We start from the raw sequence: 10,811 nt of genomic DNA, 5'->3' as shown, positions 1-10,811 counted from the left end.
CTCTCTTTCTCTCTCTCTCTCTTTCTCTCTCTTTCTTCCTCTCTCTCTAAAAAAAGGATTCTTTTTTAAGTGCAATTCACATAAGACATTTGCACTGAATGAAACAGCATCACTGTTGACCTAAGCTGGTTTTACTTGTTATGCTTTGCCTTTCCCATTCTTCTTATACATTTCACTTTAAAGCTCAGCTTCAGCTGAACCACGCAGATCAGTCCTAATTGTGTTTTAAAATATTCCATTTAATGGTTAGTTTTGGGAATGTCAGATTATTCCTAAATAATTGAACCATCCAAGTGGAAGCAGAACCATGGTTATAGCACAGGCATGTTACATTCTGCAGGTATAGTTGATTTCTTTGAGATCCCCTTGGTTAGCAGGATGTATACTGATCTTATCTGGAAAAATGGCTTGGGGATTCCAAGTCTGCAAAGTTTCTGCCGAGAACCTCCATGAAACTTCTCTAAAACTTGAGAGGATAAAGTGTGGTCAACATAACATTGGCTAATGCTACTTTTTATACGATTAGAAACTGCAGTAGGATGTATGAAATGTCTCATTCAGATCACCTAAAGATATTACTGGAAATTTTGAAACATTGTTTATTTTTATTTTTTTAAAAAAGGGATACCTTTGTAAAAATAACTTAAATTCTGTTTTTTTAATTAAGGACAATAAATTTCTTTACATTATCTGTAAATTTTCATGAGAAATGTTGCTAGGTAAAGCTGTAATAATTAATAACTTTTTTAATTGAAGAATGACAGCTATGGTAACTATTGTATAGGAAGCTGTACTGTGGCATAAAACGTTTGATTTTCATGTTAAAAGGAAGAATAATGAAAGTTTGAGAATCAGTATTATTACAAAATTGAAGATTTTATCATGTGGGCTTTGTACATACTGTCATGTGTAATGGGCGTAGAGACCTGGGCTTGATTTTCTTTAGGTGAATACACTATAGATATCTATGTGTAAGAAACCCATTCAGTATTAGCTTTACATATGGAAATAAAGGGAATTTTCATAAGAATACACTAGTATTTAGCAGTTTATTTTAATTATATTTTAAAAATACTACAGGAGAAAAGGCTGAACAGCTTTATTTGTCTTACTGCCCCATTTATTTCCCTGTGATATGAGAGTATCTGCTTCGCATTCCCTGCAAGCGTTCCCTGGTATGCAGTGCCTCCCCCACACTGTGGGACTGAGCTGACCAAGCAGCGCCTCTCCCCATTAGTCATCACTGCTGTCCCTGATGCTGCGTGCAGGAAAGTAATCCTTTAAAGCAGTTGCTCCTAGTTCATTTTTTTCAAAGATTATTTCATAATGTATTGTTACAGTAGTATATTCTTGTGAGTATGGACTAAGTCTTGGTCACTAAGCACAAGCACTTATGTGGAGTGAAATGATACACTGCAAAAAATCACTACTTATTTCCTTTAATCTAGTTTCCAAATTGTTTGACTTCTGCCATTCAAACACAGCTTCCATTCATGTGTTCAGGAAGCTTTTGAAAGCATATGAATTGTAATTTTCCCAGTTTTTCTGGAATTTTAGTTTCAGCAATGCCTGCAGCTGGCTGCCTAGTAAAAGTGACTTGAATTCCTAGAAACATTGGATTGTGCTGATGGCTAAAATGACTAAACTGTTTTAAAATGTAACTCACACTGTTACATTAAGATATGTTTTGGTTTAGGTGATATTAATCTAAAGTACCTGCAGTGATGTTTAGTAGTGGTTTTATTAATGTGGATTAGCCTTTCACAGAAAAATATAAATTTACATTTACCTACAGAAAAGGTCTCATCTTGTAACAGTTGGCTTTTTTAATATTGATTGTAATCCATCTATTCTTACATTATTGAAAGGCTTCCTTTTGTCTCTTGCTTTTGTGTTTTTTCTTTTGCTGATGTGTGGAATATTAATATAGTGTTGTAAGAAATGCAATAATCACTTTGATTGTGCTACATATGAACATTACTAACAGTTTTACACTGTCTTGCCCCCTGGTTTTTCTTTCAATAGGCAACCTATGTTTTATTTGTTCCATATTGTCAATTTTGGTATAGTGAAATTTTGTTTTAATGTAGAACTTAGTTTTAATGTAGTGAGATTATTTTTCTTTATTTTTTTCTCTTAAAATTTATTTTAACTAAAAAAAAAAGTGGTTTATGTAACTAAGAGAAAAAATAAACAGTACGACAGTTGTATTTGTAGTTCATATTTTAATTGAGAACTTCAGGGCAAATGCAATATGCAAAATGCTTTTATTTTAAAGTTTAGGATATGGAGAATTTTAATTGTCAGGATTAGATTTTTTAATGAATTGTATTAGTCTCTCAAGGCAAGTCCTAATACTATAATAGTGTTGAGTTTCAAGTCATGGAGAACCGTTAAATTCCTCATACTCTGTATTAATTCACTAACAGTCTTTTCTTAGCTATGCAGAAGTCACTGATGAAGTAGGTCTGCAGTATCCAGTACACTTAGCAGGTTTAAGTGTTTCTAGTGTTTTGTTCTTGAAAATGAGGTATGCTTTTTCTTGATGATACACAGAGGAAGTGAGTGAAGTTTCTCTTGTTTTTTTAAACAAGTTTTAGTTTTAGTGTTTTAGTTCTTTGCAGACCCCTAATCACATTTCTCAAAATATTAGAGTTAGTTACTCATTCTTAGAGTATTTGTCATGTCCTCTGCTACCATAACTGGAGGCAGATAGGTTAAGTAAGACCAGTCAGTGTGGTACAAGTATCACACAATTGATTCCAGACTACCACATTTGCCATTGTTCCCCAGAGTAACACTGTTTGAAATAGAACAGTGGTCAGCAATGTTTTGTGAGAATAAACTCTTGAGCCTCGATTGGTAAAGACTGGAAGATGGGTTGGAGAGTCAGCTGTGAGAGCAGTCATAGGTCACAAGGTGCAGCAAGTGCTCTTTTACAGCAAGCACTGCTAACCAAGTGGCAACCGTGGTCCTTGTAAAATATGCAAGAACCTGTTTCAACACCAAAATCTCCAGTAGCTTTAAAACATGATCATCTCTCTGGGATGTTTTCTCTGATAGTGACATTAGTGCCCTTTCTACAGCTCTGTTGGCTATTGCTGTGGCAGGATGTCCCAAATGGATCTGAAGGCATGCCGCTGCAGAGGGCAGAGCACACGCTTCACACCTCACCCTTCTTACCCAGTTCAGGGATCCTCTTTCTTCCCTGCTGCTCATCTTAACCCTGTAGTGACACTATTCAACTTATTATCAAAAAATAGGAGAAAGCTATTCACTTGGATTTGTTTTATTTGTTTAGCAACTTTTCCCCCTTTCTTTGGTTAGTTTTCTGCTGGTTTAGCAAGCTAAGCTCACCCATCAGGGCAGCAGGTGAATGCTGGAGAGGGTGGAAGGCAGAAGCAGAGAGAATGTGTGGTACAGAGTGGCACTTGCACAGGGAACAGCAGCTGCAATTAATTATTAATTCAGCTCTGCCTGTCTTCTCTAAACTATCTTAAAAGCATATCTTTTGAAAAGGACAGCTGACCTTGAAGATGAAAGATTTACCATTTGAATTTATCTTAAAGTGCTCTTTTTCTGAGCTGTGTCTGTTCAGATTTGAGGGTTTGTTTTTTTTTTTTAGGTTGCTACATACAAGCTGTTGACATAACTAGATTGATATATCACCAACCATATCCTTGGCTTCACTAAAAGCAGCATGGTCAGCAGGTTAAGGAAGGTGATTCTTCCCCTCTACTCTGCTCTGAGGAGATCCCACCCTGTGTACTGCATCCAGATCTGAGGCCCTCAATATAATAAGGACATGGACCTGTTGGGGCATATCCAGGGGAGGGCCTCAAGGAATGATCAGAAGGCTGAAGCACCTCTGCTGTGTAGACAGACTGAGAAAGCTGGGGTTGTTCAGCCTGGAGAAAAGAAGGTTCTGGCAACACCTTGGAGCACCTTCCAGTACCAAGGGGGGCTACAGGAGAGCTGAAGAAGGACTTTTTACAGGATCATGACAGATTCAAGATAGTGACAGAATGGGAGGAATGGCTTCAAACTGAAAGAGGGCTGGTTAAGATAAGCTACTAGTAGAAATTCTATACTGTGACAGTGGTGAAACATGGGCACAGGTTGTCCGGAAAAGCTGTGGCTGCCCCATCCCTAGAAGTGTTCAAGGTTGGGTTGGGGGGGGCTTTGAGCAACCTGGTCTGGTGGAAGGTGTCACTGCCCATGGCAAGTGAGTTGGAACTGGATGACTTTTAAGGTCCTTCCAACCCAAGCCATTCTGTGATTCTGTGATCTAAGAATTGGTAGCAACATGCCTTTTTATTTTTTTTTTCCCCTAAAGTACTCTTCTTTTAACAAGAATTCACAGCCCTAAAGAGGGATGTGATGAAGAGTAGGTTTTAATGTGTGAAGTAAGCTTGTTAAAATTACCAAAAGACATAGAAAGTCTAGAAGACAACTCTAAAACTTTACTGACTGATTAGGAATAAAGTAAAAATTGTAAATGACAGAAAATTAAATTTAAGTGGGGAAAAAGTAGTGAGGACTGCTAGACTCTATGTCATGAGTATTGCCTTCTGCAGCACCAAATTCAGGAGAGAAGACAGATTGAATACAAGTTTCTGCAAAAACTTTGTGAACTTTACACATTGTTTATGGATTGCTTTTCTTTTACATTATCTGAGCAAATGTATTTAATGAGACTGCACAGATATTACAGAGTTTCAAAGGCTGGGGATCAGAACAAAAGAAGTAAGGAAATTTTTATGTTTAAAACTTTTTTTAGTATTTGTTTCATTTTGGAAATATAATTTTATAATATTCATTATATATAAAAAAGAATTCTTGAAGTCTGAGGTGATACACATAGTCATAGAGCAAATGACAGGCAAAAGCTGTGGTGTTTGATTCAAGAATTAGAAATACAGCAATAAAACCTGTATTTCTTTGATGCATGGAGATGACTTTAAAATGTGTTTTCTGCATGTCCTTTTGTGTGTTCAGATAAATCCACTCTGGACTATTTTTGAGGTACATGTCAGCAAGCAATTAAATACTGGTTTGACGGTTTCAATCAACTACTATGCAACTTGCAGCACATTTTTGCAGTACTGTCAAAACATGCATACCCACAGGACATGAAAATTATGTGAATTTAATTTAAATCTAAATCACTGATTCTAATGTGAGACTAATTGAAATAAACCCTTTATTATCAGTTGAATTAAGTCAGTAAGAGATACCTACTAGTAGCAGTGACTGTGGAATTTCACAGCTAAGAAGTAAAATGTTGGCGTGCTTGTGAAGGTGTGTGCAGCTTTGCACATGTCAAGCAACAGATTTGTTCTTGTTTGCTATAGGTAGTTAAAGGATACATTTGAGGCCCTATAACACCTTAAGGAAGCAGTGTGTATATGAGGACAAAAGTAATAAATTTCAGAAACCACTTCAAGGTACAGCAGCATTGCTTCTGTAATAAATACTATTTTTATTTTACTTGTGAATTCATTAACTCTTTATGTATCATTTAGCATTATTTAATTAGTAAATATTATCAGTAAATTATATTAATAAATATTTTTAAATACTCAAAAACTTTTAGAGACATAGAACAGTGGAAAAAGTTGTATGACAGAAGTACTGAAAGATGTGTTGTCTCCATGAGCTTACTTGAAGAATTCAGGTTTAAGTGTACGAGGAGGGATGTATGTTTCTTGTTGGGTTATCCTAGAAGTACCTAAGCATGATGTGTACCTAAGCAAAGTACCTGAGCCACCTGCAGTGCTACTGCTGAACCCATGGCACTGGTGAGGTGCCCATGTTTTTAAAGTCATTTATAAGCAATTGAGAACAAAGACTGGGTTTTACGTGGTTGTACAATATTAACTGTAGCTATTTTGGAAAGACAGTGGAATCACTTCTTGGTACTTTAGCTTTCCTAGATAGTTTAGATTTGAAGGTTCACAGCAAGAAAGCTGTGTCCAACGGAAAATGGAAACAGAACTTGTTCTTAATTTTGTGGTTATGATAGGTCATCTTTAATAAGACAAACTGGTCTTTAGGAACCCCTAGGGAGTCTGACCAAGAAACAAGAAATCCTGTGCTAGAGATTAAACAAACACTTCCTGAAAAGATAATGTTTTCCTCAGAAAGCAGAGGGTAGGTTGTCTTTTCTTATGCTGTTAGAATCTGACTTTAAAATGTGACTTGCATATATTTTGACACCAATATGGACAACACCTTATTGGCCTGGATAGAGAATGAAAAGGGAGAGAATCCTGTTTGTCATGAATCTCTGTATAAGTAGGATGGAGCAAACTTCATGCAAGGACTGACTGAAATCAGGTGAAAGGGAGTGGAGTAGCTAGCTTTTCCCTGCATCAAATATGGACAAATTCTGATAGATGGAGAGGATAAGAAAAAAAAAAGCACTGTCTCAGGATATGGATATATCTCAGCCCTTCTAGAATTTCCCAAAAATAACAGCCTAATTTATAGATTAAGGAGTGGATTGTGCAGGACTAAGGCACTCAAGTAAACCAGTGTTCCTCGTTTTTCCAAGAGATTAAACAAGAATCCAGAATCCCATGGGGTTTCTGGAGGAGCTGCTGTGAAAAGTTGGGATTGCTGGGGTATTAGTCTCATCTGTAAGGTAATGTAAGCATAACTGAGTATCTGTCAAGCACCACTTGTTAGTTGGAGCTTTGTACTCTTCCTCAGTACAACAGTTTGATTTGTTTATGAAGGTCTGTAATGCTTTAAGAGAAAAAGGATTGTCTTATAGGTCACAAACACAGCTTTGTAGAGTGTGGTTCTGAAAATGGATCAGATGCTTGACTTGTTGCAGGAGTTGAGTCGGGATAATTGGAATTCATAGAAATCTGGGTCCCCTGTCTTCTGCTAAATGTGGTTTAGATAAGATATCTGCAGAAATGATCAGCTAGCAGTTCAGAGATTATTCTGAAATAATTTCCACATGCCAAATCCGTACCATTTTGACTTTTGCATGCACTTCTGACTTTCATTTCTCTAACACCTCTCTTCTGTCCTTTGGTGCTGAAATATCCATGGTACTGAAACATAAGAAACCTAATTTAGGGTTCATAGCGAGATTAGTGTACAGATACAAAAAAACCCCAAAACACTTCATAGAGCTGCCACTCAAATATACATGCTGGTGTTCTATTGGATTAAAGTTTTTTGCCTGAAGTCCCTTCTGGTTTGCTGGGGCTGAATTGCCAGAGCTATAGCCTTGTTTCTAGGTGGGAAAAGAATCCTGCATGTTGACCTACCTAGCAGTACAAGGAAGCAAAATTAATTTTAGCACTATTTTAGGCCCGCACATCTTTAGCAAGAAACATGTACACTCCCAACAGATTGGACTCTGGTTTCTGCATTTTAAAGTTTTAGTCCCAATACACATTCCAGACTAGGCAGTCTCCGTGTGCTGTATACTAAGAAATGTTCCTGGGTTCAAGTAGCTTAAATGTGCAAGCTGTCTGATAATGCCAGTGTCCATCAGCAAAGCACTTAATATTTAAATTTTGGGCCTCATGTTGAAAATTCTGTGGGTGTATTCTGATGGACAGCATGAAAGAGTCACCATAAAGTGCTCCTGGCATATCACTTATTTTTCTTCAGTAGACACAAACCAAATTTCATCAGTCCAAAACCAACTACAGAGATTAGATGTTTTCTTTTCAAAACACCCCGATATCCTAACTTCATGCTGACAACAGGCAAATTAATATCTATATCTAGGCTTTGGTAAATAGGCAGTCTTATTAATGGTTTTATATGTAGCATTACTATAACTAGAAACACGTTTACAGCCTGAAAACAGGTTACAAAAGAATCATTCTCAGCTACTCTTTATTTCATAGCCACATAATTAAAGCTTGCAAGACGAGCAAAGAAAGTGATCCCTCAACAAAAAATCCTTTCACCCATATTACCTACAATGAATAGTCTTTTAACTATTAACTAGTTTTGTTCTTAGCCTTTCTGCAGATTGTGGATTCTGTGCAGAAATTTCTGTATGAAGATTCTAGAGCTAGAAAATAATTATTTCCTGTGCACTATTTTCCCAGTATGGTTGAATGTAGAACTTGTGTGTCAATTAGCACAGTCTCTGTTAGTATCACTAACGATGGGCCAGAGCTTATCTGGCTCTGTCACTTCAGCCTGTGCCTGGAGTGGGTCACACCCCAGGAGCAGGATGACCTGACGTGCCACTGGAGCACTTCCTCTACAGCTTTTTGGCTGTCAGTCTGTGCTCTGAGGAGACAGGGACAACAGGGAGGTCTTTTGCATGGGATAATAGTGGATTTATTGCTCTGGGGAGTCTTGGGAGCAAAAGACAGAAAATGCGAGCATGCAACAGCTGAAATACGGAGGCGGTTCAAAGGGAGGGTACAAAGCATCAGCTAATCAGAGATATCCTGGGGAGGGTAAAAGGCAGGGTTCACAAAATCATCATCCAATGAGGGAGGTAGGGGGGAAATTGGGTCACATAGACTAATCAAATGTCGAAATTTAGGAGATTTCTGAAGTGGAATTCCAGGCATGTGGTGCATGTAATGTAGGATTGACAGGAAACTCGGGGTAGATTGACAACATGGGGTGGGATAACTTAGGCCAAACCATCAACTTGGGCAATGACATACCATTAACAAGAAGTAAATGGCATGCAACACACAGCAACATATAACATTGTGTAAAGGTAACTATTTACAGAAGTTAATCTAAAAGGTAAATGTCTGTTGTCTTCAGCTCAATTGTAGAAGTCCTTTCCTATTTAAATATGTGTTTTAATATTATTGATAGATTTCCCATTTTAGATTGAAAACTAATGCATTGGTTATCACTTTCTGAAACATTTGGTTTAAGTGATTTATTGATGGATCACTTGAGATGCCCAATATTAAGGTACAGAAAACTGTCAACATCTTGATTGTATCTTAAACAAAAGCTAACATCAGCCTTGATTTTCAGAAGATGGATTTTTATTTTCAGATAGTGAAAGCATTGCTTTGGATTTACTTCTGCTAGATTGTTTGCATGGTTACTATGCATATTCCCCACCCCCCACCCCCTTATTCTGATGCATTGTTTTGTTTCTTTATAGAAGTTAACCCTCCCTTAGCATTACCCTGTGTTATATTCTAAATATTCATGATCACTCAATGCCTTACTGGCCATTCAAGACCTGTGATATGATCTTTATGACATGCTGACTGAGGCAGCAATCACCATTCACTTTGCAGCAGCCTTGCAGCCCCGTGGATCCCCAAGATTATGTGTTGCAACATGCTTTGACAGCTCCTCTGCAGGCATGAATCTGAGATATACAAATAGGTATTAACAGTATGTAATGTCTTCACCATAAAGTGATGAAGGTATACAGCACACCAGTAGTTTCTTTGAACCATCTATTTCTCAGCTTAGCTGGACTTTTTATGAGCATAGTACATTTTTGCTGTCTTTTTTTTTTTGTCAGTTTTAAACATTGTATCTATTTGTCTTGTTATTTATTTGCATGTTGATATTACTTGCCTATTATTTCAATACCTCTTGTTGTTTCTTCTGCTTATTTATACTTCCATATTTTATTGTGCCTCATTCTTCCTTGGCTTCAGTGACTGCCTCCTCTGTGAGGCATGTACACCTGCAGTGAATGATTTCCTAAACAGGAATCCCAGAAGCATTCAGGGCTATTTTGTTTAGGTTGGCTTCTGCCTCAAAAATATACTGGGTTTTTTTTACTACAAGTCCTATGTTCATATTAAACTAAAAAACAAAGCAACCAAACAAAACTACAAAACAACTGGCTATGCACCTTCAAAGATTTGTTGACTAAATTTCTGGGCTTCATTTTTGGGTCCAGGGGGTCAGGATGTCTTGAATCCAATTCTCTCTTCTGTCCAATGGAAATCACTGCCAGAAGGACCCACGCTGCCCTCTGAAGAGCTTACTCACTGTAAGTAGTCTGTGAGAGTTCTGGTTCTGTTTCCATACTCCCTGTCTTCTTCCAAGGCCCCAGGTAGAAGATTCTGTGATTAAGATAGAAACTTGAATAAACTGGGGCTATTCCTGCTCCTGCCCCACTGGGATCCCTGCGTAGTCAGGAAGGTGCACAGCCAGAGAATGCAGTACTCCAGAGAACATCTTCCATCTTAATTTCCAGGAGAACACCACTCCGTGTATGTGATCAAATATATGGAATTTAATCCTGAAACATTGTAAAATACGTTGTGGTGTGAGCTTCCATTGGTGTGTTGCATGCTGGACACAGCTGTGAGAATAAATTTGCATTTAAACTGAGGTCCCATGCTGATCTGCTGCAAATTGCAGGGTTTTGCTGGGTTTAGTGAACAAGCCAACAACTCCTTAGCTGCAAAGGGAGTTGCATGTATGTGAGAAGAGCTAAGTGGCTGCCCATTTAAATATAGTTGAAACAAATTACTTGTAATGGTTTCAGGTAAACATTAAACATACCGCCATTCCAAATCTTCAGAGTTATGCCAAAGGAATTATTTCTGGTTAATGGGGAACCCACCATTTCCAGCAGCAGTCAGCTGGCTGAGAGTTTGGCACAGGGATGCTTTAACACACAGAGCTGTGCCATAGCAAAGCTCAGCTTGTTGACTGAACTTTTTATTTTGGGCGGTGACACCACAGCTCTGATATCTGCATACTCGTGAGTATGGAGTACTTGTAAGAAAAAAAATAAGTGATAAAGACCTTTGTGTTTATCCAGCAGCTGACTTAAACAGGATCTTAATCCTTGGTCTGCTTGTACTCCACGGTGTGAAAAT

General features: G+C 37.8%; 1 protein-coding gene across 6 annotated transcripts in view; it reads left to right on the top strand.

Moving 5' to 3' along the window:
• ATXN7L1 (ataxin 7 like 1) overlaps nt 1–10,811 on the top strand; it is a 113,530-nt gene that overhangs the window by 54,206 nt on the left and 48,513 nt on the right. Inside the window, exon 2 of one of the 6 annotated variants that reach the window (XM_015628330.3) lies at nt 9,881–9,973. The exons of the other annotated variants lie outside the window; for them this stretch is intronic. The gene's annotated coding sequence lies outside the window, so the exon portion shown is untranslated. The remainder of the gene's footprint in view (nt 1–9,880; nt 9,974–10,811) is intronic. 6 annotated transcript variants of the gene reach the window in all.

Source organism: Parus major, chromosome 1A (genome assembly GCF_001522545.3).
Source record: "Parus major isolate Abel chromosome 1A, Parus_major1.1, whole genome shotgun sequence".
NCBI classification, from domain to species: Eukaryota; Metazoa; Chordata; class Aves; order Passeriformes; family Paridae; genus Parus; species Parus major.
Note: the sequence above shows the minus strand (reverse complement) of the source record. Positions and strands in the feature narration are given on the sequence as shown.